The following is a 26920-nucleotide window of genomic DNA, read 5'->3' as shown; positions in this document are numbered from 1 at the left end:
TCTGGTAAAAGTCAGATTTCTTTGTCTCATATATTCCTCTAGCCTTGTTCTTCTTTCGAGAGTTCCCTTGTGCTGCCTCAGTTGGATCTCCTTCACTTGACAGGGGGGTGCCCGAGCAGTGACCCTCCCCAGCTCTAGCCCAACTCCTACTTACCTGCCAGGTGAGATACTATGATCATGAAGGTGCTTCTCCCAGGGCAAGGCTCACCCATTGCACTCTGGGTGTGCTGCTCCTGTGATTTCCCCAAATGTGGGAAACTTGATTGCATAATTTGTGTTTCCCCTGGTCGGCTCTCGTATAATTCAGATCTCTTTGTCTCGGGTCTCTCTCCAGCCTAGTTTGCTGTCTGTTTCCACTTCTCTTTTCTGGAGCCACTCCCTTCTATGCCCTTGCGCACTATCCTGACTTCTCCCGTCTGCTTACTTTGTGCCTTCCAACGCACAATGCGAACTACAGGTAGTGCTGCAGGGCCCACACCCTTTTAGTTGCCTTACAGAGCAGCTCTGGAGCTGTTACAGTGCCCAGCTGCTGCAAGAAATCAGCTTGAATGCTTCAGGGGCTGGGGCATAGCCAACATGAGCCCCACACCAAAGGAGGGTGGGGGTGTTTAATGCGAACTAGGGGTCATCCAAGCACCGCAAAAGGCCGCCATGCCCTGCATGCCCCTTTTCTCTTTTCATATGCAGATGAGGGTTCCAGCCAACTTTGGCCCACTGCTTGGATGACATCACCGTATGCAAATCCGTCTGCTGCAGACCTTCCCCCAGGAATGCTTGTACTAGTTGTTGCATATGGTTTGATATTTGATGGTGCTTCAGTATTAGGCAGCCTTCCGCCCTCCCATGTTCATCTGAAAAGATGTGGTCTCCCTGCAGTTGTTGTCCCCAGACGAGAGTTCCCTTGTGCTTCCTCAGTTGAATCTCCTTAACTTGATGGGGGAGGGGCTGCCCGAGCAGCCACCCTCCCCAGCCCTATCCCAACTCATACTTATTTTGCATATGAGATCTCTTGATCATGAAGATTGTTCTCACAGGGTGAAGTTCATCCATTATATTTTAAAATAGGAAGGTACAAATTACATATTTGAATTGCATCTATGTGCTGGATTCAAATGTCCCCCCCCCCTTCCTTTCTCAATTGTGCCCATCAGCAGCTATTCTAAGGTTGCTGCCAATGGGTGTGACACATTAATTTCTTCTGTGGGGTACACAGGACTCCACAAGGATTCACATTGGGGTGTAGAGTAGGATCTTGATCTGAGGCACCAACCGACTCAAAGCTTTTGACTGTTCCCAAGATGCTCAGCGCATCCTCCTCTATAACCCCGCTTCCATGAACAGGGAGCTCAGTTTGTAGTTGGTGCCTTCAGTAGCAGGCCACTTAACAGGGGCCTGCCTCAGGAAGCCAATTCTTAGCTATTCATTTTGACAAGAAAAGAAGAACTTGTTTTATGAGAATCTACAAGGGCTGCAGCAGGCTAGGTCTAATAGACATCTTTACTGCAGCTTCATCACTCCCAGCGGCGCTGTATACTCCCGTGCCCTGGTTGCTGGGTCACTGCAGCGGAGGCTCCGGTTTCTTCCTAAGGTCAGTCACACACACACCGCCCTTCCGGATCACGAGGCCGCTGATGAAGGGGAGCGTGGCCGTAGGGGGTGGACCGTGTGCGCACTGGCGTGGACACTGATTACTGGGCAGCCGCTCCACTAGCCACCAGGTACAGTTAAGGAGCACAGGTCTGGGGGTTTTTCTCCTATATTAAACCAATTTTGTACTGCCCGCAGCGCATTGTGATAGGTAATAGGGCCTGATTCAGGTTGGATTGCAATCACAATAAGTGATCCAACTGCAAAAATTGCTAAGAGCATACGCATGTGCCTGCATTTTCTGCGGCACCCCGCAGAGAATGCGATCGCCTCTGCCTGTCAATCGGGGCAGGGGGGGAGAGGGGGGTCAGCAACACTCCATTTCCAAGTCAGGGATGGAGCGGTGCGGGGGCAAGGCTTCAAAATGGGGTCTGCAATGGAGGAGACACAGGGGGCGTGGTCACAGCAGCTGTATGACATCACATTCAGCCGCTGTGATCACAAAAATGGTGGCGGCTTCCTGCGCGCACATACAGTCTGCACCAGCAGGAGGCTACACCATTTTTTATGATCACGCTGAACTGCAGTGCGACTGCAATTACAGCATGGTCAAGAAGGGAGGCGTCATGCTGGGTGGCCATAAGAGATGAGCGGGTTCGGTTCCTCGGAATCCGAACCCGCCCGAACTTCACCCTTTTTTGCTCGGGTCCGAGCAGACTCGGATCCTCTCGCCTTGCTCGGTTAACCCGAGCGCGCCCGAACGTCATCATCCCGCTGTCGGATTCTCACGAGACTTGGATTCTATATAAGGAGCCGCGCGTCGCCGCCATTTTCACACGTGCATTGAGATTGATAGGGAGAGGACGTGGCTGGCGTCCTCTCCGTTTAGATTAGAAGATAGAGACGAGTGACATTTGATTTACTACTAATTTGGGGAGCAGTTGAACTTGTCAGGAGTACTCAGTAGTGCAGAGTTTTGCTGATAGTGACCACCAGTTTTATTATTTATAATCCGTTCTCTGCCTGAAAAAAAACGATACACATACCATATCTGTGCTCAGCCTCAGTGTGCTGCATGATATATCATCTATGTATATCTGACTGTGCTGAGTGCTCACTGCTCACACAGCTTAATTGTGGGGGAGACTGGGGAGCAGTTATAGCAGGAGTACAGTGCACACTTTTGCTGCCAGTGTGACCACCAGTATATTGTCTGCCTGAAAAAGTTAAACACTCCTGTGGTGTTTTTTTTTTATTCTATAAATGCATTCTGCTGACAGTGTCCAGCAGGTCCGTCATACATATATTATATAAATATTTACCTGCAGTAGTGTTATATTTTTTTTTTCATCTTTATCATCTCTATATTAGCAGACGCAGTACGGTAGTCCACGGCTGTGGCTATCTCTGTGTCGTCAGTGCTCGTCCATAATTGTATACCTACCTACCTGTGGTGGTTTTTTTTTTTCTATCTTCTTCATACTAGTAGTTTAGGAGTCTACTGACAGTGTCCACCAGGTCCATCATTATATTATATACCTACAGTAGTAATATATTTATTATATTATCTATACTAGCAGACGCAGTACGGTAGTCCACGGCTGTGGCTATCTCTGTGTCGTCAGTGCTCGTCCATAATTGTATACCTACCTACCTGTGGTGGGGTTTTTTTTTTATCTTCTTCATACTAGTAGTTTAGCAGTCTGCTGACAGTGTCCACCAGGTCCGTCATTATATTATATACCTACAGTAGTAATATATTTATTATATTATCTATACTAGCAGATGCAGTACGGTAGTCCACGGCTGTACCTACCTCTGTGTCGTCAGTGCTCGTCCATAATTGTATACCTACCTGTGGTGGGGTTTTTTTTTCTATCTTCTTCATACTAGTAGTTTAGGAGTCTGCTGACAGTGTCCACCAGGTCCGTCATTATATTATATACCTACAGTAGTAATATATTTAGTATATTATCTATACTAGCAGACGCAGTACGGTAGTCCACGGCTGTACCTACCTCTGTGTCGTCACTCGTCCATAATTGTATACCTAACTGTGGTGGTTTTTTTTTTCTATCTTCTTCATACTAGTAGTTTAGCAGTCTGCTGACAGTGTCCACCAGGTCCGTCATTATATTATATATACCTACAGTAGTTATATATATTTTTTTTTATATCATTAATTATCATCTCTATACTAGCAGACGCAGTACGGTAGGCCACGGCTGTGGCTATCTCTGTGTCGTCAGTGCTCGTCCATAATTGTATACCTACCTACCTGTGGTGGAAGTTTTTTTCTATCTTCTTCATACTAGTAGTTTAGCAGTCTGCTGACAGTGTCCACCAGGTCCGTCATTATATTATATATACCTACAGTAGTTATATATATATTTTTTTTTATATCATTAATTATCATCTCTATACTAGCAGACGCAGTACGGTAGTCCACGGCTGTAGCTACCTCTGTGTCGTCAGTCACTCGTCATCCATAAGTATACTAGTATCCATCCATCTCCATTGTTTACCTGAGGTGCCTTTTAGTTGTGCCTATTAAAATATGGAGAACAAAAATGTTGAGGTTCCAAAAATAGGGAAAGATCAAGATCCACTTCCACCTCGTGCTGAAGCTGCTGCCACTAGTCATGGCCGAGACGATGAAATTCCATCAACGTCGTCTGCCAAGGCCGATGCCCAATGTCATAGTACAGAGCATGTAAAATCCAAAACACAAAAGATCAGTAAAAAAATGACTCAAAAATCTAAATAAAAATCGTCGGAGGAGAAGCGTAAACTTGCCAATATGCCATTTACCACACGGAGTGGCAAGGAACGGCTGAGGCCCTGGCCTATCTTCATGGCTAGTGGTTCAGCTTCACATGAGGATGGAAGCACTCAGCCTCTCGCTAGAAAAATGAAAAGACTTAAGCTGGCAAAAGCACAGCAAAGAACTGTGCGTTCTTCAAAATCACAAATCCACAAGGAGAGTCCAATTGTGTCGGTTGCGATGCCTGACCTTCCCAACACTGGACGTGAAGAGCATGCACCTTCCACCATTTGCACGCCCCCTGCAAGTGCTGGAAGGAGCACCCGCAGTCCAGTTCCTGATAGTCAGATTGAAGATGTCAGTGTTGAAGTACACCAGGATGAGGAGAATATGGGTGTTGCTGGCGCTGGGGAGGAAATTGACAAGGAGGATTCTGATGGTGAGGTGGTTTGTTTAAGTCAGGCACCCGGCGAGACACCTGTTGTCCGTGGGAGGAATATGGCCATTGACATGCCTGGTGAAAATACCAAAAAAATCAGCTCTTCGGTGTGGAAGTATTTCAACAGAAATGCGGACAACAGGTGTCAAGCCGTGTGTTGCCTTTGTCAAGCTGTAATAAGTAGGGGTAAGGACGTTAACCACCTCGGAACATCCTCCCTTATACGTCACCTGCAGCGCATTCATCATAAGTCAGTGACAAGTTCAAAAACTTTGGGCGACAGCGGAAGCAGTCCACTGACCAGTAAATCCCTTCCTCTTGTAACCAAGCTCACGCAAACCACCCCACCAACTCCCTCAGTGTCAATTTCCTCCTTCCCCAGGAATGCCAATAGTCCTGCAGGCCATGTCACTGGCAATTCTGACGAGTTCTCTCCTGCCTGGGATTCCTCCGATGCATCCTTGAGTGTAACGCCTACTGCTGCTGGCGCTGCTGTTGTTGCTGCTGGGAGTCGATGGTCATCCCAGAGGGGAAGTCGTAAGACCACTTTTACTACTTCCACCAAGCAATTGACTGTCCAACAGTCCTTTGCGAGGAAGATGAAATATCACAGCAGTCATCCTGCTGCAAAGCGGATAACTGAGGCCTTGGCATCCTGGGCAGTGAGAAACGTGGTTCCGGTATCCATCATTACTTCAGAGCCAACTATAGACTTGATTGAGGTACTGTGTCCCCGGTACCAAATACTATCTAGGTTCCATTTCTCTAGGCAGGCGATACCGAAAATGTACACAGACCTCAGAAAAAGACTCACCAGTGTCCTAAAAAATGCAGTTGTACCCAATGTCCACTTAACCACGGACATGTGGACAAGTGGAGCAGGGCAGACTCAGGACTATATGACTGTGACAGCCCACTGGGTAGATGTATTGACTCCCGCCGCAAGAACAGCAGCGGCGGCACCAGTAGCAGCATCTCGCAAACGCCAACTCTTTCCTAGGCAGGCTACGCTTTGTATCACCGCTTTCCAGAATACGCACACAGATGAAAACCTCTTACGGCAACTGAGGAAGATCATCACAGAATGGCTTACCCCAATTGGACTCTCCTGTGGATTTGTGGCATCGGACAACGCCAGCAATATTGTGCGTGCATTATATCTGGGCAAATTCCAGCACGTCCCATGTTTTGCACATACCTTGAATTTGGTGGTGCAGAATTATTTAAAAAACGACAGGGGCGTGCAAGAGATGCTGTCGGTGGCCACAAGAATTGCGGGACACTTTCGGCGTACAGGCACCACGTACAGAAGACTGGAGCAACACCAAAAACGCCTGAACCTGCCCTGCCATCATCTGAAGCAAGAAGTGGAAACGAGGTGGAATTCAACCCTCTATATGCTTCAGAGGATGGAGGAGCAGCAAAAGGCCATTCAAGCCTATACATCTGACCACGATATAGGAGGTGGAATGCACCTGTCTCAAGCGCAGTGGAGAATGATTTCAACGTTGTGCAAGGTTCTGCAACCTTTTGAACTTGCCACACGTGAAGTCAGTTCAGACACTGCCAGCCTGAGTCAGGTCATTCCCGTCATCAGGCTTTTGCAGAAGAAGCTGGAGACATTGAAGGAGGAGCTAAGACAGAGCGATTCCGCTAGGCATGTGGGACTTGTGGATGGAGCCCTTCATTCGCTTAACCAGGATTCACGGGTGGTCAATCTGTTGAAATCAGAGCACTACATTTTGGCCACCGTGCTCGATCCTAGATTTAAAACCTACGTTGTATCTCTCTTTCCGGCAGACACAAGTCTGCAGGGGTTCAAAGACCTGCTGGTGAGAAAATTATCAAGTCAAGCGGAACTTGATCGGTCAACAGCTCCTCCTTCACAGTCTCCCGCAATTGGGGGTGCGAGGAAAAGGCTCAGAATTCCGAGCCCACCCGCTGGCGGTGATGCAGGGCAGTCTGGAGCGACTGCTGATGCTGACATCTGGTCCGGACTGAAGGACCTGCCAACGATTACGGACATGTCGTCTACTGTCACTGCATATGATTCTCTCACCATTGAAAGAATGGTGGAGGATTATATGAGTGACCGCATCCAAGTAGGCACGTCAGACAGTCCGTACGTATACTGGCAGGAAAAAGAGGCAATTTGGAGGCCCTTGCACAAACTGGCTTTATTCTACCTAAGTTGCCCTCCCACAAGTGTGTACTCCGAAAGAGTGTTTAGTGCCGCCGCTCACCTTGTCAGCAATCGGCGTACGAGGTTACTTCCAGAAAATGTGGAGAAGATGATGTTCATTAAAATGAATTATAATCAATTGCTCCGTGGAGACATTGACCAGCAGCAATTGCCTCCACAAAGTATACAGGGAGCTGAGATGGTGGATTCCAGTGGGGACGAATTGATAATCTGTGAGGAGGGGGATGTACACGGTGATGAATCGGAGGATGATGATGAGGTGGACATCTTGCCTCTATAGAGCCAGTTTGTGCAAGGAGAGATTTATTGCTTATTTTTTGGTGGGGGTCCAAACCAACCCGTCATTTCAGTCACAGTCGTGTGGCAGACCCTGTCACTGAAATGATGGGTTGGTTAAAGTGTGCATGTCCTGTTTATACAACATAAGGGTGGGTGGGAGGGCCCAAGGCAATTCCACCTTGCACCTCTTTTTTCTTTTATTTTTCTTTGCGTCATGTGCTGTTTGGGGAGTGTTTTTTGGAAGGGCCATCCTGCGTGACACTGCAGTGCCACTCCTAGATGGGCCAGGTGTTTGTGTCGGCCACTTGGGTCGCTGAGCTTAGTCACACAGCTACCTCATTGCGCCTCTTTTTTTCTTTGCGTCATGTGCTGTTTGGGGAGTGTTTTTTGGAAGGGCCATCCTGCGTGACACTGCAGTGACACTCCTAGATGGGCCAGGTGTTTGTGTCGTCCACTTGGGTCGCTGAGCTTAGTCACACAGCTACCTCATTGCGCCACTTTTTTTCTTTGCGTCATGTGCTGTTTGGGGAGTGTTTTTTGGAAGGGCCATCCTGCGTGACACTGCAGTGCCACTCCTAGATGGGCCAGGTGTTTGTGTCGGCCACTTGGGTCGCTGAGCTTAGTCACACAGCTACCTCATTGCGCCTCTTTTTTTCTTTGCGTCATGTGCTGTTTGGGGAGTGTTTTTGGAAGGGCCATCCTGCGTGACACTGCAGTGCCACTCCTAGATGGGCCAGGTGTTTGTGTCGGCCACTTGGGTCGCTGAGCTTAGTCACACAGCTACCTCATTGCGCCTCTTTTTTTCTTTGCGTCATGTGCTGTTTGGGGAGTGTTTTTTGGAAGGGCCATCCTGCGTGACACTGCAGTGCCACTCCTAGATGGGCCAGGTGTTTGTGTCGGCCACTTGGGTCGCTGAGCTTAGTCACACAGCTACCTCATTGCGCCTCTTTTTTTCTTTGCGTCATGTGCTGTTTGGGGAGTGTTTTTTGGAAGGGCCATCATGCGTGACACTGCAGTGCCACTCTTAGATGGGCCAGGTGTTTGTGTCGGCCACTTGGGTCACTGAGCTTAGTCATCCAGCGACCTCGGTGCAAATTTTAGGACTAAAAATAATATTGTGAGGTGTGAGGTGTTAAGAATAGACTGAAAATTAGTGGAAATTATGGTTATTGAGGTTAATAATACTTTGGGATCAAAATGACTCCCAAATTCTATGATTTAAGCTGTTTTTTAGGGTTTTTTGAAAAAAACACCCGAATCCAAAACACACCCGAATCCGACAAAAAAAATTCGGTGAGGTTTAGCCAAAACGCGTTCGAACCCAAAACACGGCCGCGGAACCGAACCCAAAACCAAAACACAAAACCCGAAAAATTTCCGGTGCACATCTCTAGTGGCCATGCCATGTCACTGTGCAGGAGCCAGCACCGCTCACACACTAGTCCCCGGTGCAGCCCCCAACCCCCGGGACACCCGGAGCAACAAAATGTAGATTCAGGCCACCAGGCCACGCCCCTACCTATGAAACCATGCCTCCTTTTTACCATTGCGCTGCTTATCTGCGCGCACTGCATTACAATCTCCCTCGCCACCTCTCTGGGTGTCACCAGTGATAGTGACACCTCTGCCATGCTTGTAGCAGCTGGTCCTAAGATCTACACCTCAAGCCCTGAGTGTTTGCCCTTGTGACTTGTTGATCATCATAGCAAAGCAGATGCTTACAGAAAACTGCAGGGGCTTAGATTGAAAATAAAAAAAATTGATGGGTATAAGGTAGAGAGGAGCGGGTTCGGTTCTCCGAGAACCGAATTCCCCACGAACCCCACGAACTCCTCCTCCGAGGCAGGCTCGGTTGTTCCCGCCTGACTCGGAAAACCTGAACAAGGGAAAATGTCATCATCCCGCTGTCGGATTCTCGCGAGATTCGGATTTCATATAAAGAGTGCAAGCATTCCTGGGGGAAGGCCTGCAGCAGATGGATTTGCATATGGTGATGTCATCCAAGCAGTGGGTCAAAGTTGGCTTCAGAAACAAACAGGAATGCTTGCACTAGTTGTTGCATTTGGTTTGTTGTTTGGGGGTGCTTCAGTATTAGGCAGCCTTCTGCCCTCCCATGTTCATCTGAAAATATGTGTTCTCCCTGCAGTTGTTGTCCCCAGATGAGAGTTCCCTTGTGCTGCCTCAGTTGAATCTCCTTTACTTGACAGAGATGTGCCTGAGCAGCGGCCCTCCCCAGCCCTATCCCAAATCATACTTATTTTGCATATGAGATACCATGGTCATGAAGATTATTCTCCCAGGGTGAGGTTCATTCATTGCATTCTGGGTATGCTGACCCCTGTGATTTCCCCAAATGTGGGTAACTCGACTGCATTATTTGTGGTAGTGGGGGACTGTGTTTGTGTTTTCCTCTGGTCAGCTCTGGTAAAAGTCAGATTTCTTTGTTTCAGATCTTCCTCTAGCCTTGTTCTTCTTTCGAGAGTTCCCTTGTGCTGCCTCAGTTGGATCTCCTTCACTTGACAGGGGGGTGCCCGAGCAGCGACCCTCCCCAGCTCAAGCCCAACTCCTACTTACCTGCCAGGTGAGATACTATGATCATGAAGGTGCTTCTTCCAGGGCAAGGCTCACCCATTGCACTCTGGGTGTGCTGCCCCTGCGATTTCCCCAAATGTGGGAAACTTGACTGCATAATTTGTGTTTCCCCTGGTCGGCTCTCGTATAATTCAGATCTCTTTGTCTCAGGTCTCTCTCCAGCCTAGTTTGCTGTCTGTTTCCACTTCTTTTTTCTTGAGCCCCTCCCTTTTATACCCTTGTGCACTATCCTGACTTCTCCTCCTGTCTGCTTACTTTGTGCCTTCCAATGCACAATGCAAACTACACACCCTTTTACTTGCCTTACAGAGCAGCTCTGGAGCTGTTACAGTGCCAAGCTGCTGTAAGAAATCAGCTTGAATGCTTCAGGGGCTGGGGCATTGTCAACATGAGCCCCACACCGAAGGAGGGTGGGGGTGTTTAATGCGAACTAAGGGTCATCCAAGCGCCGCAAAAGGCCGCCATGCCCTGCATACCCCTTTTCTCTTTTCATATGCAGATGAGGGATCCAGCCAACTTTGGCCCACTGCTTGGATGACATCACCGTATGCAAATCCGTCTTCTGCAGAACTTCCCCCAGGAATGCTTGTACTAGTTGTTGCATTTGGTTTGTTGTTTGGGGGTGCTTCAGTATTAGGCAGCCTTCTGCCCTCCCATGTTCATCTGAAAATATGTGTTCTCCCTGCAGTTGTTGTCCCCAGATGAGAGTTCCCTTGTGCTGCCTCAGTTGAATCTCCTTTACTTGACAGAGATGTGCCTGAGCAGCGGCCCTCCCCAGCCCTATCCCAAATCATACTTATTTTGCATAGGCGATACCATGGTCATGAAGATTGTTCTCCCAGGGTGAGGTTCATTCATTGCATTCTGGGTATGCTGACCCCTGTGATTTCCCCAAATGTGGGAAACTCGACTGCATTATTTGTGGTAGTGGGGGACTGTGTTTGTGCTTTCCTCTGGTCAGCTCTGGTAAAAGTCAGATTTCTTTGTCTCAGATCTTCCTCTAGCCTTGTTCTTCTTTCGAGAGTTCCCTTGTGCTGCCTCAGTTGGATCTCCTTCATTTGACAGGGGGTGCCCGAGCAGCAATCCTCCACAGCTCTGGCCCAACTCCTACTTACCTGCCAGGTGAGATACTATGATCTTCACTGTTAGGGCAATCAGGATGTGGAATTCCCTGCCAGGGAAGGTGGTAATGGCGGACTCTGTAATTGGATTTAAAAATGGAATGGATACATTTCTGAATGAAAAAGCTATCCAAGGTTATAATACTTAAAATATCAACATGGTTAATCCGGGGGTAACATGAGTTGTAGTAGCTAACTAGTCATAAAACATTATTCAGCAAGTATGTAGAATCATCACAACTTAAAACAGGTTGAACACGATGGGCAATTTGCCTCTATTCAACCTCAAAAACTATGTTACTATATGTTACTATATTACTATGTTACTGTAGTATACAGAACACCACAATGCAATGAGCAGTGATAGTGAGCACTGATGAGGATACTAGAACTGACACTGAGCAGCAAGATGCAGCACTGGACTATTAGTAATGTACTGTAGTATGCTGAGCACAACAATGCAGCACAAGACAATGAGCAGTGATACTGAGCACTGATGAGGATACTACTGAGAACTGACACTGAGCAGGAGAGACACACTACTAGTATTACTGAGCAGCAATAAGTATCCACTGATACTGAGCACTGATATTGAGATTTCCACTGAGAGAACATAGCCACGTCCTCTCCGCTCTCTCTTCAATGCACGAGTAAAAATGGCGGCAACGCGCAGCGCTTTATATGGAATCCGAATCTCGCGAGAATCCGACAGCGGGATGATGACATTTTCCCTTGTTCAGGTTTTCCGAGTCAGGCGGGAACAACCGAGCCTGCCTCGGAGGAGGAGTTCGTGGGGTTCGTGGGGAATTCGGTTCTCGGAGAACCGAACCCGCTCCTCTCTACCTTATACCCATCAATTTTTTTTATTTTCAATCTAAGCCCCTGCAGTTTTCTGTAAGCATCTGCTTTGCTATGATGATCAACAAGTCACAAGGGCAAACACTCAGGGCTTGAGGTGTAGATCTTAGGACCAGCTGCTACAAGCATGGCAGAGGTGTCACTATCACTGGTGACACCCAGAGAGGTGGCGAGGGAGATTGTAATGCAGTGCGCGCAGATAAGCAGCGCAATGGTAAAAAGGAGGCATGGTTTCATAGGTAGGGGCGTGGCCTGGTGGCCTGAATCTACATTTTGTTGCTCCGGGTGTCCCGGGGGTTGGGGGCTGCACCGGGGACTAGTGTGTGAGCGGTGCTGGCTCCTGCACAGTGACATGGCATGGCCACTAGAGATGTGCACCGGAAATTTTTCGGGTTTTGTGTTTTGGTTTTGGGTTCGGTTCCGCGGCCGTGTTTTGGGTTCGAACGCGTTTTGGCTAAACCTCACCGAATTTTTTTTGTCGGATTCGGGTGTGTTTTGGATTCGGGTGTTTTTTTCAAAAAACCCTAAAAAACAGCTTAAATCATAGAATTTGGGAGTCATTTTGATCCCAAAGTATTATTAACCTCAATAACCATAATTTCCACTAATTTTCAGTCTATTCTTAACACCTCACACCTCACAATATTATTTTTAGTCCTAAAATTTGCACCGAGGTCGCTGGATGACTAAGCTCAGTGACCCAAGTGGCCGACACAAACACCTGGCCCATCTAGGAGTGGCACTGCAGTGTCACGCATGATGGCCCTTCCAAAAAACACTCCCCAAACAGCACATGACGCAAAGAAAAAAAGAGGCGCAATGAGGTAGCTGTGTGACTAAGCTCAGCGACCCAAGTGGCCGACACAAACACCTGGCCCATCTAGGAGTGGCACTGCAGTGTCACGCAGGATGGCCCTTCCAAAAAACACTCCCCAAACAGCACATGACGCAAAGAAAAAAAGAGGCGCAATGAGGTAGCTGTGTGACTAAGCTCAGCGACCCAAGTGGCCGACACAAACACCTGGCCCATCTAGGAGTGGCACTGCAGTGTCACGCAGGATGGCCCTTCCAGAAACACTCCCCAAACAGCACATGACGCAAAGAAAAAAAGAGGCGCAATGAGGTAGCTGTGTGACTAAGCTCAGCGACCCAAGTGGCCGACACAAACACCTGGCCCATCTAGGAGTGGCACTCCAGTGTCACGCAGGATGGCCCTTCCAAAAAACACTCCCCAAACAGCACATGACGCAAAGAAAAAAAGTGGCGCAATGAGGTAGCTGTGTGACTAAGCTCAGCGACCCAAGTGGACGACACAAACACCTGGCCCATCTAGGAGTGTCACTGCAGTGTCACGCAGGATGGCCCTTCCAAAAAACACTCCCCAAACAGCACATGACGCAAAGAAAAAAAGAGGCGCAATGAGGTAGCTGTGTGACTAAGCTCAGCGACCCAAGTGGCCGACACAAACACCTGGCCCATCTAGGAGTGGCACTGCAGTGTCACGCAGGATGGCCCTTCCAAAAAACACTCCCCAAACAGCACATGACGCAAAGAAAAATAAAGGAAAAAAGAGGTGCAAGGTGGAATTGCCTTGGGCCCTCCCACCCACCCTTATGTTGTATAAACAGGACATGCACACTTTAACCAACCCATCATTTCAGTGACAGGGTCTGCCACACGACTGTGACTGAAATGACGGGTTGGTTTGGACCCCCACCAAAAAAGAAGCAATAAATCTCTCCTTGCACAAACTGGCTCTATAGAGGCAAGATGTCCACCTCATCATCATCCTCCGATTCATCACCGTGTACATCCCCCTCCTCACAGATTATCAATTCGTCCCCACTGGAATCCACCATCTCAGCTCCCTGTATACTTTGTGGAGGCAATTGCTGCTGGTCAATGTCTCCACGGAGCAATTGATTATAATTCATTTTAATGAACATCATCTTCTCCACATTTTCTGGAAGTAACCTCGTACGCCGATTGCTGACAAGGTGAGCGGCGGCACTAAACACTCTTTCGGAGTACACACTTGTGGGAGGGCAACTTAGGTAGAATAAAGCCAGTTTGTGCAAGGGCCTCCAAATTGCCTCTTTTTCCTGCCAGTATACGTACGGACTGTCTGACGTGCCTACTTGGATGCGGTCACTCATATAATCCTCCACCATTCTTTCAATGGTGAGAGAATCATATGCAGTGACAGTAGACGACATGTCCGTAATCGTTGGCAGGTCCTTCAGTCCGGACCAGATGTCAGCATCAGCAGTCGCTCCAGACTGCCCTGCATCACCGCCAGCGGGTGGGCTCGGAATTCTGAGCCTTTTCCTCGCACCCCCAATTGCGGGAGACTGTGAAGGAGGAGCTGTTGACCGATCAAGTTCCGCTTGACTTGATAATTTTCTCACCAGCAGGTCTTTGAACCCCTGCAGACTTGTGTCTGCCGGAAAGAGAGATACAACGTAGGTTTTAAATCTAGGATCGAGCACGGTGGCCAAAATGTAGTGCTCTGATTTCAACAGATTGACCACCCGTGAATCCTGGTTAAGCGAATGAAGGGCTCCATCCACAAGTCCCACATGCCTAGCGGAATCGCTCTGTCTTAGCTCCTCCTTCAATGTCTCCAGCTTCTTCTGCAAAAGCCTGATGACGGGAATGACCTGACTCAGGCTGGCAGTGTCTGAACTGACTTCACGTGTGGCAAGTTCAAAAGGTTGCAGAACCTTGCACAACGTTGAAATCATTCTCCACTGCGCTTGAGACAGGTGCATTCCACCTCCTATATCGTGGTCAGATGTATAGGCTTGAATGGCCTTTTGCTGCTCCTCCATCCTCTGAAGCATATAGAGGGTTGAATTCCACCTCGTTTCCACTTCTTGCTTCAGATGATGGCAGGGCAGGTTCAGGCGTTTTTGGTGTTGCTCCAGTCTTCTGTACGTGGTGCCTGTACGCCGAAAGTGTCCCGCAATTCTTGTGGCCACCGACAGCATCTCTTGCACGCCCCTGTCGTTTTTTAAATAATTCTGCACCACCAAATTCAAGGTATGTGCAAAACATGGGACGTGCTGGAATTTGCCCAGATATAATGCACGCACAATATTGCTGGCGTTGTCCGATGCCACAAATCCACAGGAGAGTCCAATTGGGGTAAGCCATTCTGTGATGATCTTCCTCAGTTGCCGTAAGAGGTTTTCATCTGTGTGCGTATTCTGGAAAGCGGTGATACAAAGCGTAGCCTGCCTAGGAAAGAGTTGGCGTTTGCGAGATGCTGCTACTGGTGCCGCCGCTGCTGTTCTTGCGGCGGGAGTCAATACATCTACCCAGTGGGCTGTCACAGTCATATAGTCCTGAGTCTGCCCTGCTCCACTTGTCCACATGTCCGTGGTTAAGTGGACATTGGGTACAACTGCATTTTTTAGGACACTGGTGAGTCTTTTTCTGAGGTCTGTGTACATTTTCGGTATCGCCTGCCTAGAGAAATGGAACCTAGATAGTATTTGGTACCGGGGACACAGTACCTCAATCAAGTCTATAGTTGGCTCTGAAGTAATGATGGATACCGGAACCACGTTTCTCACTGCCCAGGATGCCAAGGCCTCAGTTATCCGCTTTGCAGCAGGATGACTGCTGTGATATTTCATCTTCCTCGCAAAGGACTGTTGGACAGTCAATTGCTTGGTGGAAGTAGTAAAAGTGGTCTTACGACTTCCCCTCTGGGATGACCATCGACTCCCAGCAGCAACAACAGCAGCGCCAGCAGCAGTAGGCGTTACACTCAAGGATGCATCGGAGGAATCCCAGGCAGGAGAGAACTCGTCAGAATTGCCAGTGACATGGCCTGCAGGACTATTGGCATTCCTGGGGAAGGAGGAAATTGACACTGAGGGAGTTGGTGGGGTGGTTTGCGTGAGCTTGGTTACAAGAGGAAGGGATTTACTGGTCAGTGGACTGCTTCCGCTGTCGCCCAAAGTTTTTGAACTTGTCACTGACTTATGATGAATGCGCTGCAGGTGACGTATAAGGGAGGATGTTCCGAGGTGGTTAACGTCCTTACCCCTACTTATTACAGCTTGACAAAGGCAACACACGGCTTGACACCTGTTGTCCGCATTTCTGTTGAAATACTTCCACACCGAAGAGCTGATTTTTTTGGTATTTTCACCAGGCATGTCAATGGCCATATTCCTCCCACGGACAACAGGTGTCTCGCCGGGTGCCTGACTTAAACAAACCACCTCACCATCAGAATCCTCCTTGTCAATTTCCTCCCCAGCGCCAGCAACACCCATATTCTCCTCATCCTGGTGTACTTCAACACTGACATCTTCAATCTGACTATCAGGAACTGGACTGCGGGTGCTCCTTCCAGCACTTGCAGGGGGCGTGCAAATGGTGGAAGGTGCATGCTCTTCACGTCCAGTGTTGGGAAGGTCAGGCATCGCAACCGACACAATTGGACTCTCCTTGTGGATTTGTGATTTTGAAGAACGCACAGTTCTTTGCTGTGCTTTTGCCAGCTTAAGTCTTTTCATTTTTCTAGCGAGAGGCTGAGTGCTTCCATCCTCATGTGAAGCTGAACCACTAGCCATGAAGATAGGCCAGGGCCTCAGCCGTTCCTTGCCACTCCGTGTGGTAAATGGCATATTGGCAAGTTTACGCTTCTCCTCCGACGATTTTTATTTAGATTTTTGAGTCATTTTTTTACTGATCTTTTGTGTTTTGGATTTTACATGCTCTGTACTATGACATTGGGCATCGGCCTTGGCAGACGACGTTGATGGAATTTCATCGTCTCGGCCATGACTAGTGGCAGCAGCTTCAGCACGAGGTGGAAGTGGATCTTGATCTTTCCCTATTTTTGGAACCTCAACATTTTTGTTCTCCATATTTTAATAGGCACAACTAAAAGGCACCTCAGGTAAACAATGGAGATGGATGGATACTAGTATACTTATGGATGACGAGTGACTGACGACACAGAGGTAGCTACAGCCGTGGACTACCGTACTGCGTCTGCTAGTATAGAGATGATAATTAATGATATAAAAAAAAATATATATATAACTACTGTAGGTATATATAATATAATGACGGACCTGGTGGACACTGTCAGCAGACTGCTAAACTACTAGTATGAAGAAGATAGAAAAAAACTTCCACCACAGGTAGGTAGGTATACAATTATGGACGAGCACTGACGACACAGAGATAGCCACAGCCGTGGCCTACCGTACTGCGTCTGCTAGTATAGAGATGATAATTAATGATATAAAAAAAAATATATATAACTACTGTAGGTATATATAATATAATGACGGTCCTGGTGGACACTGTCAGCAGACTGCTAAACTACTAGTATGAAGAAGATAGAAAAAAAAAACCACCACAGTTAGGTATACAATTATGGACGAGTGACGACACAGAGGTAGGTACAGCCGTGGACTACCGTACTGCGTCTGCTAGTATAGATAATATACTAAATATATTACTACTGTAGGTATATAATATAATGACGGACCTGGTGGACACTGTCAGCAGACTCCTAAACTACTAGTATGAAGAAGATAGAAAAAAAAACCCCACCACAGGTAGGTATACAATTATGGACGAGCACTGACGACACAGAGGTAGGTACAGCCGTGGACTACCGTACTGCATCTGCTAGTATAGATAATATAATAAATATATTACTACTGTAGGTATATAATATAATGACGGACCTGGTGGACACTGTCAGCAGACTGCTAAACTACTAGTATGAAGAAGATAAAAAAAAAAACCCACCACAGGTAGGTAGGTATACAATTATGGACGAGCACTGACGACACAGAGATAGCCACAGCCGTGGACTACCGTACTGCGTCTGCTAGTATAGATAATATAATAAATATATTACTACTGTAGGTATATAATATAATGATGGACCTGGTGGACACTGTCAGTAGACTCCTAAACTACTAGTATGAAGAAGATAGAAAAAAAAAAACCACCACAGGTAGGTAGGTATACAATTATGGACGAGCACTGACGACACAGAGATAGCCACAGCCGTGGACTACCGTACTGCGTCTGCTAATATAGAGATGATAAAGATGAAAAAAAAAATATAACACTACTGCAGGTAAATATTTATATAATATATGTATGACGGACCGCTGGACACTGTCAGCAGAATGCATTTATAGAATAAAAAAAAAACACCACAGGAGTGTTTAACTTTTTCAGGCAGACAATATACTGGTGGTCACACTGGCAGCAAAAGTGTGCACTGTACTCCTGCTATAACTGCTCCCCAGTCTCCCCCACAATTAAGCTGTGTGAGCAGTGAGCACTCAGCACAGTCAGATATACATAGATGATATATCATGCAGCACACTGAGGCTGAGCACAGATATGGTATGTGTATCGTTTTTTTTCAGGCAGAGAACGGATTATAAATAATAAAACTGGTGGTCACTATCAGCAAAACTCTGCACTACTGAGTACTCCTGACAAGTTCAACTGCTCCCCAAATTAGTAGTAAATCAAATGTCACTCGTCTCTATCTTCTAATCTAAACGGAGAGGACGCCAGCCACGTCCTCTCCCTATCAATCTCAATGCACGTGTGAAAATGGCGGCGACGCGCGGCTCCTTATATAGAATCCAAGTCTCGTGAGAATCCGACAGCGGGATGATGACGTTCGGGCGCGCTCGGGTTAACCGAGCAAGGCGAGAGGATCCGAGTCTGCTCGGACCCGAGCAAAAAAGGGTGAAGTTCGGGCGGGTTCGGATTCCGAGGAACCGAACCCGCTCATCTCTTATGGCCACCCAGCATGACGCCTCCCTTCTTGACCATGCTGTAATTGCAGTCGCACTGCAGTTCAGCGTGATCATAAAAAATGGTGTAGCCTCCTGCTGGTGCAGACTGTATGTGCGCGCAGGAAGCCGCCACCATTTTTGTGATCACAGCGGCTGAATGTGATGTCATACAGCTGCTGTGACCACGCCCCCTGTGTCTCCTCCATTGCAGACCCCATTTTGAAGCCTTGCCCCCGCACCGCTCCATCCCTGACTTGGAAATGGAGTGTTGCTGACCCCCCTCTCCCCCCCTGCCCCGATTGACAGGCAGAGGCGATCGCATTCTCTGCGGGGTGCCGCAGAAAATGCAGGCACATGCGTATGCTCTTAGCAATTTTTGCAGTTGGATCACTTATTGTGATTGCAATCCAACCTGAATCAGGCCCTATTACCTATCACAATGCGCTGCGGGCAGTACAAAATTGGTTTAATATAGGAGAAAAACCCCCAGACCTGTGCTCCTTAACTGTACCTGGTGGCTAGTGGAGCGGCTGCCCAGTAATCAGTGTCCACGCCAGTGCGCACACGGTCCACCCCCTACGGCCACGCTCCCCTTCATCAGCGGCCTCGTGATCCGGAAGGGCGGTGTGTGTGTGACTGACCTTAGGAAGAAACCGGAGCCTCCGCTGCAGTGACCCAGCAACCAGGGCACGGGGGAGTATACAGCGCCGCTGGGAGTGATGAAGCTGCAGTAAAGATGTCTATTAGACCTAGCCTGCTGCAGCCCTTGTAGATTCTCATAAAACAAGTTCTTCTTTTCTTGTCAAAATGAATAGCTAAGAATTGGCTTCCTGAGGCAGGCCCCTGTTAAGTGGCCTGCTACTGAAGGCACCAACTACAAACTGAGCTCCCTGTTCATGGAAGCGGGGTTATAGAGGAGGATGCGCTGAGCATCTTGGGAACAGTCAAAAGCTTTGAGTCGGTTGGTGCCTCAGATCAAGATCCTACTCTACACCCCAATGTGAATCCTTGTGGAGTCCTGTGTACCCCACAGAAGAAATTAATGTGTCACACCCATTGGCAGCAACCTTAGAATAGCTGCTGATGGGCACAATTGAGAAAGGAAGGGGGGGGGGGACATTTGAATCCAGCACATAGATGCAATTCAAATATGTAATTTGTACCTTCCTATTTTAAAATATAATGGATGAACTTCACCCTGTGAGAACAATCTTCATGATCAAGAGATCTCATATGCAAAATAAGTATGAGTTGGGATAGGGCTGGGGAGGGTGGCTGCTCGGGCAGCCCCTCCCCCATCAAGTTAAGGAGATTCAACTGAGGAAGCACAAGGGAACTCTCGTCTGGGGACAACAACTGCATTGAGACCACATCTTTTCAGATGAACATGGGAGGGCGGAAGGCTGCCTAATACTGAAGCACCATCAAATATCAAACCATATGCAACAACTAGTACAAGCATTCCTGGGGGAAGGTCTGCAGCAGACGGATTTGCATACGGTGATGTCATCCAAGCAGTGGGCCAAAGTTGGCTGGAACCCTCATCTGCATATGAAAAGAGAAAAGGGGCATGCAGGGCATGGCGGCCTTTTGCGGTGCTTGGATGACCCCTAGTTCGCATTAAACACCCCCACCCTCCTTTGGTGTGGGGCTCATGTTGGCTATGCCCCAGCCCCTGAAGCATTCAAGCTGATTTCTTGCAGCAGCTGGGCACTGTAACAGCTCCAGAGCTGCTCTGTAAGGCAACTAAAAGGGTGTGGGCCCTGCAGCACTACCTGTAGTTCGCATTGTGCGTTGGAAGGCACAAAGTAAGCAGACGGGGGAAGTCAGGATAGTGCGCAAGGGCATAGAAGGGAGTGGCTCCAGAAAAGAGAAGTGGAAACAGACAGCAAACTAGGCTGGAGAGAGACCTGAGACAAAGAGATCTGAATTATACGAGAGCCGACCAGGGGAAACACAAATTATGCAATCAAGTTTCCCACATTTGGGGAAATCACAGGAGCAGCACACCCAGAATGCAATGGGTGAGCCTTGCCCTGGGAGAAGCACCTTCATGATCATAGTATCTCACCTGGCAGGTAAGTAGGAGTTGGGCTAGAGCTGGGGAGGGTCACTGCTCGGGCACCCCCCTGTCAAGTGAAGGAGATCCAACTGAGGCAGCACAAGGGAACTCTCGAAAGAAGAACAAGGCTAGAGGAATATATGAGACAAAGAAATCTGACTTTTACCAGAGCTGACCAGAGGAAAACACAAACACAGTCCCCCACTACCACAAAAAATGCAGGCGAGTTTCCCACATTTGGGGAAATCACAGGGGTCAGCATACCCAGAATGCAATGAATGAACCTCACCCTGGGTGAACAATCTTCATGACCATGGTGTCTCCTATGCAAAATAAGTATGATTTGGGATAGGGCTGGGAGGGCCGCTGCTCAGGCACATCTCTGTCAAGTAAAGGAGATTCAACTGAGGCAGCACAAGGGAACTCTCATCTGGGGACAACAACTGCAGGGAGAACACATATTTTCAGATGAACATGGGAGGGCAGAAGGCTGCCTAATACTGAAGCACCCCCAAACAACAAACCAAATGCAACAACTAGTGCAAGCATTCCTGGGGGAAGTTCTGCAGAAGACGGATTTGCATACGGTGATGTCATCCAAGCAGTGGGCCAAAGTTGGCTGGAACCCTCATCTGCATATGAAAAGAGAAAAGGGGTATGCAGGGCATGGCGGCCTTTTGCGGCGCTTGGATGACCCTTAGTTCGCATTAAACACCCCCACCCTCCTTCGGTGTGGGGCTCATGTTGGCCATGCCCCATCCCCTGAAGCATTCAAGCTGATTTCTTGCAGCAGCTTGGCACTGTATCAGCTCCTGAGCTGCTCTGTAAGGCAAGTAAAAGGGTGTGGGCCCTGCAGCACTACCTGTAGTTTGCATTGTGCATTGGAAGGCACAAAGTAAGCAGACAGGAGGAGAAGTCAGGATAGTGCACAAGGGTATAAAAGCGAGTTTCCCACATTTGGGAAAATCACAGGGGTCAGCATACCCAGAATGCAATGAATGAACCTCACCCTGGGAGAACAATCTTCATGACCATGGTATCTCCTATGCAAAATAAGTATGATTTGGGATAGGGCTGGGGAGGGCCGCTGCTCAGGCACATCTCTGTCAAGTAAAGGAGATTCAACTGAGGCAGCACAAGGGAACTCTCATCTGGGGACAACAACTGCAGGGAGAACACATATTTTCAGATAAAAATCTTGGTCATGCTCTGGTTTCTCTTCAGAACGAACAAATCTTTCGCCTTTTATTAAAGATTTCCGTGGAGAGGAGCAAAACCGAGTTTTATCTCAATTTTTGCATGCCCCATCTTTTTGGGGTTTCTTTTATCGGTTTAAAGATAGAATGAGTGTGCTTTAATGTAAGCTCATTTGCATAGAAATGACAGTAAATGTTTGTTTCTTTTCAAACAGAACTTTCTTGACCATGCTACTTGCTTGAAAGATCTGGGAGCACATGGAATACAGTACAAACCATGCTTATAGCAAGGAGAAGCCAGGTGAGAAATCTGCTTACTTTCAAGTTGGGCGCTCACTTTGATCTGAATGAGGACTGCTGGCACAGCATTTAGGCGACAGGTGGAATCTTGGTCATGCTCTGGTTTCTCTTCAGAACGAACAAATCTTTCGCCTTTTATTAAAGATTTCTGTGGAGAGGAGCAAAACTGAGTTTTATCTCAATTTTTGCATGCCCCATATTATTGGGGTTTCTTTTATCAGTTTCTTGTTAGCTTTAATGTAAGTTTATTTGCATAACAATGACTATAAATGTCTGTTTCTTTTCAAGCAGAACTTTCTTGACCATTCTAATTGCTTGAAAGATCTGGGAGCACATGGAAAAGAGTACAAACCATGCTTATAGCAAGGGGAAGCCTGGTGAGAAATCTGCTTTCTTTCTTTCAAATTGGGTGCTCACTTTGCGCTGAATGAGGACTGCTGGCATGGCACTCAGGCGACAGGTGGAATCTTAGTCATACTCTGGTTTCTCTTCAAAACGAACAGATCTTTCGCCTTTTACTAAAGATTTCCGTGGAGAGGAGCAAAACTGAGTTTTATCTCAATTTTTGCATGCTCCGTCTTATTGGGGTTTCTTTTATCGGTTTAAAGATAGAACGAGTGTGCTTTAATGTAAGCTCATTTGCATAGAAATGACAGTAAATGTTTGTTTCTTTTCAAACAGAACTTTCTTGACTATACTAAATGCTTGAAAGATCTGGGAGCACATGGAAAAGAGTACAAACCATGTTTATAGCAAGGGGAAGCCTGGTGAGAAATCTGCTTTCTTTCTTTCAAATTGGGTGCTCACTTTGAGCTGAATGAGGACTGCTGGCATGGCACTCAGGCGACAGGTGGAATCTTGGTCATGTTCTGGTTTCTCTTCAGAACGAACAAATCTTTCGCCTTTTACTAAAGATTTTCGTGGAGAGGAGCAAAACTGAGTTTTATCTCAATTTTTGCATGCCCCATCTTATTGGGATTTTATTTTATCGGTTTAAAGATAGAACGAGTGTGCTTTAATGTAAGCTCATTTGCATAGAAATGACAGTAAATGTTTGTTTCTTTTCAAACAGAACTTTCTTGACCACACTAATTGCTTGAAAGATCTGGGAGCACATGGAAAAGAGTACAAACCATGTTTATAGCAAGGGGAAGCCTGGTGAGAAATCTGCTTTCTTTCTTTCAAATTGGGTGCTCACTTTGAGCTGAATGAGGATTGCTGGCATGGCACTCAGGCGACAGGTGGAATCTTGGTCATGCTCTGGTTTCTCTTCAAAACGAACAGATCTTTCGCCTTTTACTAAAGATTTCCGTGGAGAGGAGCAAAACTGAGTTTTATCTCAATTTTTGCATGCTCCGTCTTATTGGGGTTTCTTTTATCGGTTTAAAGATAGAACGAGTGTGCTTTAATGTAAGCTCATTTGCATAGAAATGACAGTAAATGTTTGTTTCTTTTCAAACAGAACTTTCTTGACTATACTAATTGCTTGAAAGATCTGGGAGCACATGGAAAAGAGTACAAACCATGTTTATAGCAAGGGGAAGCCTGGTGAGAAATCTGCTTTCTTTCTTTCAAATTGGGTGCTCACTTTGAGCTGAATGAGGACTGCTGGCATGGCACTCAGGCGACAGGTGGAATCTTGGTCATGTTCTGGTTTCTCTTCAGAACGAACAAATCTTTCGCCTTTTACTAAAGATTTCCGTGGAGAGGAGCAAAACTGAGTTTTATCTCAATTTTTGCATGCCCCATCTTATTGGGGTTTTATTTTATCGGTTTAAAGATAGAACGAGTGTGCTTTAATGTAAGCTCATTTGCATAGAAATGACAGTAAATGTTTGTTTCTTTTCAAACAGAACTTTCTTGACCACACTAATTGCTTGAAAGATCTGGGAGCTCATGGAAAAGAGTACAAACCATGTTTATAGCAAGGGGAAGCCTGGTGAGAAATCTGCTTTCTTTCATTCAAATTGGGTGCTCACTTTCAGCTGAATGAGAACTGCTGGCATGGCACTCAGGCGACAGGTGGAATCTTGGTCATGCTCTGGTTTCTCTTCAGAACTAACAAATATTTCGCCTTTTATTAAAGATTTCCGTGGAGAGGAGCAAAACTGAGTTTTATCTCAATTTTTGCATGCCCCATATTATTGGGGTTTCTTTTATCAGTTTAAAGACAGAACGAGTGTGCTTTCTTGTTAGCTTTAATGTAAGTTTATTTGCATAACAATGACAGTAAATGTTGTTTCTTTTCAAACAGAACTTTCTTGACCATGCTACTTGCTTAAAGGTCTGGGAGCACATGGAAAACAGTACAAACCATGCAGTATCACAAGAGCCTTTATTTGATCTTTCATGAAGATAGAGCAGAATTGAGGACACGTCAACAATTTCTGCCGAAGGTGGTTCATCTTTCCACATGGTGCCTTTGGCCACTGACACCTTCGTTGAGTCAAAGTCTCTGGCTGTGGTCAGAACTTTGAAAATGTATGTCACCAGAACGGTTCAGATTAGGAAAACAGAGGCTCTGTTTGTCCTGTATGCTCCCAACAGGATTTGGTGTCCTGCTTCCATGCAGACCATTATGCGCTGGATCTGTGGTAAGATTCAGCATGCTCGTTCCACGGCAGGATTGCCGTTACTGAAGTAGGTGAAGACCCATTCTACTAGAAAGGTGGGTTCATCCTTGGCAGCTGGTCGGGGAGTCTCGGCATTGCAACTTTGCCGAGCAGCTATTTAGTAAACACTTTTGCTAAGTTTTACAAGTTTGATACCTTGGCTGATGATAACCTTAAGTTGGGTCATTCGGTGCTGCAGAGTCGTACGCACTCTCCCACCCGTTCAAGAGCTTTGGTATAACCCCATGGTTCTTAATGTGACCCCAGCATCCTCTAGGTCGTATGAGAAAATAGGATTTTAATACCTACCGGTAAATCCTTTTCTCTTAGTCTGTAGAGGATGCTGGGCACCCGTCCCAGTCCATACTGTGTCTGCAGTTATTACTTGTGGTTATACACATGTTGTGTTATGGTTCTGGTCAGCTTTTTGCTGCAATTGTTCATGCCGTTGGCTTGTGTTCTGTTGAATGCCACGTTCTGCGGCATGTTTAAGGTGTGAGCTGGTAAGATGCTCACCTTAGTTTAACAATAAATCCTTTCCTCGAAATGTCCGTCTCCCTGGGCACAGTTCCTATAACTGGAGTCTGGAGGAGGGGCATAGAGGGAGGAGCCAGTTCACACCCTTTGAAAGTCTTAAAGTGCCCATGTCTCTTGCGGATCCCGTCTATACCCCATGGTTCTTAATGTGACCCCAGCATCCTCTACGGACTAAGAGAAAAGAATGCCCTTGCGCACTATCCTGACTTCTCCTCCCGTCTGCTTACTTTGTGCCTTCCAACGCACAATGCGAACTACAGGTGGTGCTGCAGGGCCCACACCCTTTTACTTGCCTTACAGAACAGCTCTGGAGCTGTTACAGTGCCCAGCTGCTGCAAGAAATCAGCTTGAATGCTTCAGGGGATGGGGCATGGCCAACATGAGCCCCACACCAAAGGAGGGTGGGGGTGTTTAATGTGAACTAGGGGTCATCCAAGCACTGCAAAAGGCCCTGCATGCCCCTTTTCTCTTTTCATATGCAGATGAGGGTTCCAGTCAACTTTGGCCCACTGCTTGGATAACATCACCGTATGCAAATCCGTCTGCTGCAGACCTTCCCCCAGGAATGCTTGTACTAGTTGTTGCATATGGTGCTTCAGTATTAGGCAGCCTTCCGCCCTCCCATGTTCATCTGAAAAGATGTGGTCTCCCTGCAGTTGTTGTCCCCAGACGAGAGTTCCCTTGTGCTTCCTCAGTTGAATCTCCTTAACTTGACGGGGGAGGTGCTGCCCGAGCAGCCCTCCCCAGCCCTATCCCAACTCATATTTATTTTGCATATGAGATCTCTTGATCATGAAGATTGTTCTCACAGGGTGAGGTTCATCCATTATATTTTAAAATAGGAAGGTACGAATTACATATTTGAATTGCATCTATGTGCTGGATTCAAATGTCCCCCCCCCCTTCCTTTCTCAATTGTGCCCGTCAGCAGCTATTCTAAGGTTGCTGCCAATGGGTGTGACACATTAATTTCTTCTGTGGGGTACACTGGACTCCACAAGGATTCACATTGGGGTGTAGAGTAGGATCTTGATCTGAGGCACCAACCGGCTCAAAGCTTTTGACTGTTCCCAAGAAGCTCAGTGCATTCTCCTCTATAACCCCGCTTCCATGAACAGGGAGCTCAGTTTGTAGTTGGTGCCTTCAGTAGCAGGCCAATTAACAGGGGCCTGCCTCAGGCAGCCTATTCTTAGCTATTAATTTTGACAAGAAAAGAAGAACTTGTTTTATGAGAATCTACAAGGGCTGCAGCAGGCTAGGTCTAATAGACATCTTTACTGCAGCTTCATCACTCCCAGCGGCGCTGTATACTCCCGTGCCCTGGTTGCTGGGTCACTGCAGCGGAGGCTCCGGTTTCATCCTAAGGTCAGTCACACACACACCACCCTTCCGGATCACGAGGCCGCTGCTGAAGGGGAGCGAGGCCGTAGGGGGTGGGCCGTGTGCGCACTGCGGTGGACACTGATTACTGGGCAGCCGCTCCACTAGCCACCAGGTACAGTTAAGGAGCACAGGTCTGGGGGTTTTTCTCCTATATTAACCCAATTTTGTACTGCCCACAGCGCATTGT

General features: G+C 47.3%; 13 non-coding genes and 1 pseudogene across 13 annotated transcripts; 11 read left to right on the top strand and 3 right to left on the bottom strand.

The window, feature by feature from the left end:
- Window positions 1-146: 146 nt before the first annotated feature.
- Window positions 147-309, top strand: LOC135019397 (U1 spliceosomal RNA). The gene has a single exon (XR_010216969.1). It is a non-coding gene; the product is annotated as a U1 spliceosomal RNA (small nuclear RNA).
- Window positions 310-9522: 9213 nt separating this feature from the next.
- On the top strand, window positions 9523-9686 carry LOC135019253 (U1 spliceosomal RNA). The gene has a single exon (XR_010216845.1). It is a non-coding gene; the product is annotated as a U1 spliceosomal RNA (small nuclear RNA).
- A 152-nt stretch (window positions 9687-9838) lies between these two features.
- Window positions 9839-10001, top strand: LOC135019352 (U1 spliceosomal RNA). The gene has a single exon (XR_010216929.1). It is a non-coding gene; the product is annotated as a U1 spliceosomal RNA (small nuclear RNA).
- Window positions 10002-10656: 655 nt separating this feature from the next.
- LOC135019147 (U1 spliceosomal RNA) lies at window positions 10657-10820 on the top strand. The gene has a single exon (XR_010216742.1). It is a non-coding gene; the product is annotated as a U1 spliceosomal RNA (small nuclear RNA).
- A 9746-nt stretch (window positions 10821-20566) lies between these two features.
- LOC135019423 (U1 spliceosomal RNA) lies at window positions 20567-20729 on the bottom strand. The gene has a single exon (XR_010216987.1). It is a non-coding gene; the product is annotated as a U1 spliceosomal RNA (small nuclear RNA).
- Window positions 20730-20881: 152 nt separating this feature from the next.
- On the bottom strand, window positions 20882-21045 carry LOC135019243 (U1 spliceosomal RNA). Its single transcript, XR_010216835.1, has one exon. It is a non-coding gene; the product is annotated as a U1 spliceosomal RNA (small nuclear RNA).
- A 592-nt stretch (window positions 21046-21637) lies between these two features.
- Window positions 21638-21765, bottom strand: LOC135019447 (U1 spliceosomal RNA; annotated as a pseudogene).
- Window positions 21766-21909: 144 nt separating this feature from the next.
- Window positions 21910-22025, top strand: LOC135019486 (U5 spliceosomal RNA). The gene has a single exon (XR_010217035.1). It is a non-coding gene; the product is annotated as a U5 spliceosomal RNA (small nuclear RNA).
- A 270-nt stretch (window positions 22026-22295) lies between these two features.
- On the top strand, window positions 22296-22411 carry LOC135019503 (U5 spliceosomal RNA). Its single transcript, XR_010217052.1, has one exon. It is a non-coding gene; the product is annotated as a U5 spliceosomal RNA (small nuclear RNA).
- Window positions 22412-22675: 264 nt separating this feature from the next.
- LOC135019473 (U5 spliceosomal RNA) lies at window positions 22676-22791 on the top strand. The gene has a single exon (XR_010217022.1). It is a non-coding gene; the product is annotated as a U5 spliceosomal RNA (small nuclear RNA).
- A 274-nt stretch (window positions 22792-23065) lies between these two features.
- On the top strand, window positions 23066-23181 carry LOC135019502 (U5 spliceosomal RNA). Its single transcript, XR_010217051.1, has one exon. It is a non-coding gene; the product is annotated as a U5 spliceosomal RNA (small nuclear RNA).
- Window positions 23182-23456: 275 nt separating this feature from the next.
- On the top strand, window positions 23457-23572 carry LOC135019490 (U5 spliceosomal RNA). The gene has a single exon (XR_010217039.1). It is a non-coding gene; the product is annotated as a U5 spliceosomal RNA (small nuclear RNA).
- Window positions 23573-23846: 274 nt separating this feature from the next.
- On the top strand, window positions 23847-23962 carry LOC135019461 (U5 spliceosomal RNA). The gene has a single exon (XR_010217011.1). It is a non-coding gene; the product is annotated as a U5 spliceosomal RNA (small nuclear RNA).
- A 275-nt stretch (window positions 23963-24237) lies between these two features.
- On the top strand, window positions 24238-24353 carry LOC135019515 (U5 spliceosomal RNA). Its single transcript, XR_010217063.1, has one exon. It is a non-coding gene; the product is annotated as a U5 spliceosomal RNA (small nuclear RNA).
- The last annotated feature ends 2567 nt before the right edge of the window (window positions 24354-26920 follow it).

Source organism: Pseudophryne corroboree, unplaced genomic scaffold, assembly GCF_028390025.1.
Source record: "Pseudophryne corroboree isolate aPseCor3 unplaced genomic scaffold, aPseCor3.hap2 scaffold_334, whole genome shotgun sequence".
Classification (NCBI taxonomy): domain Eukaryota; kingdom Metazoa; phylum Chordata; class Amphibia; order Anura; family Myobatrachidae; genus Pseudophryne; species Pseudophryne corroboree.
This window is presented reverse-complemented; position numbering and strand designations above follow the sequence as displayed.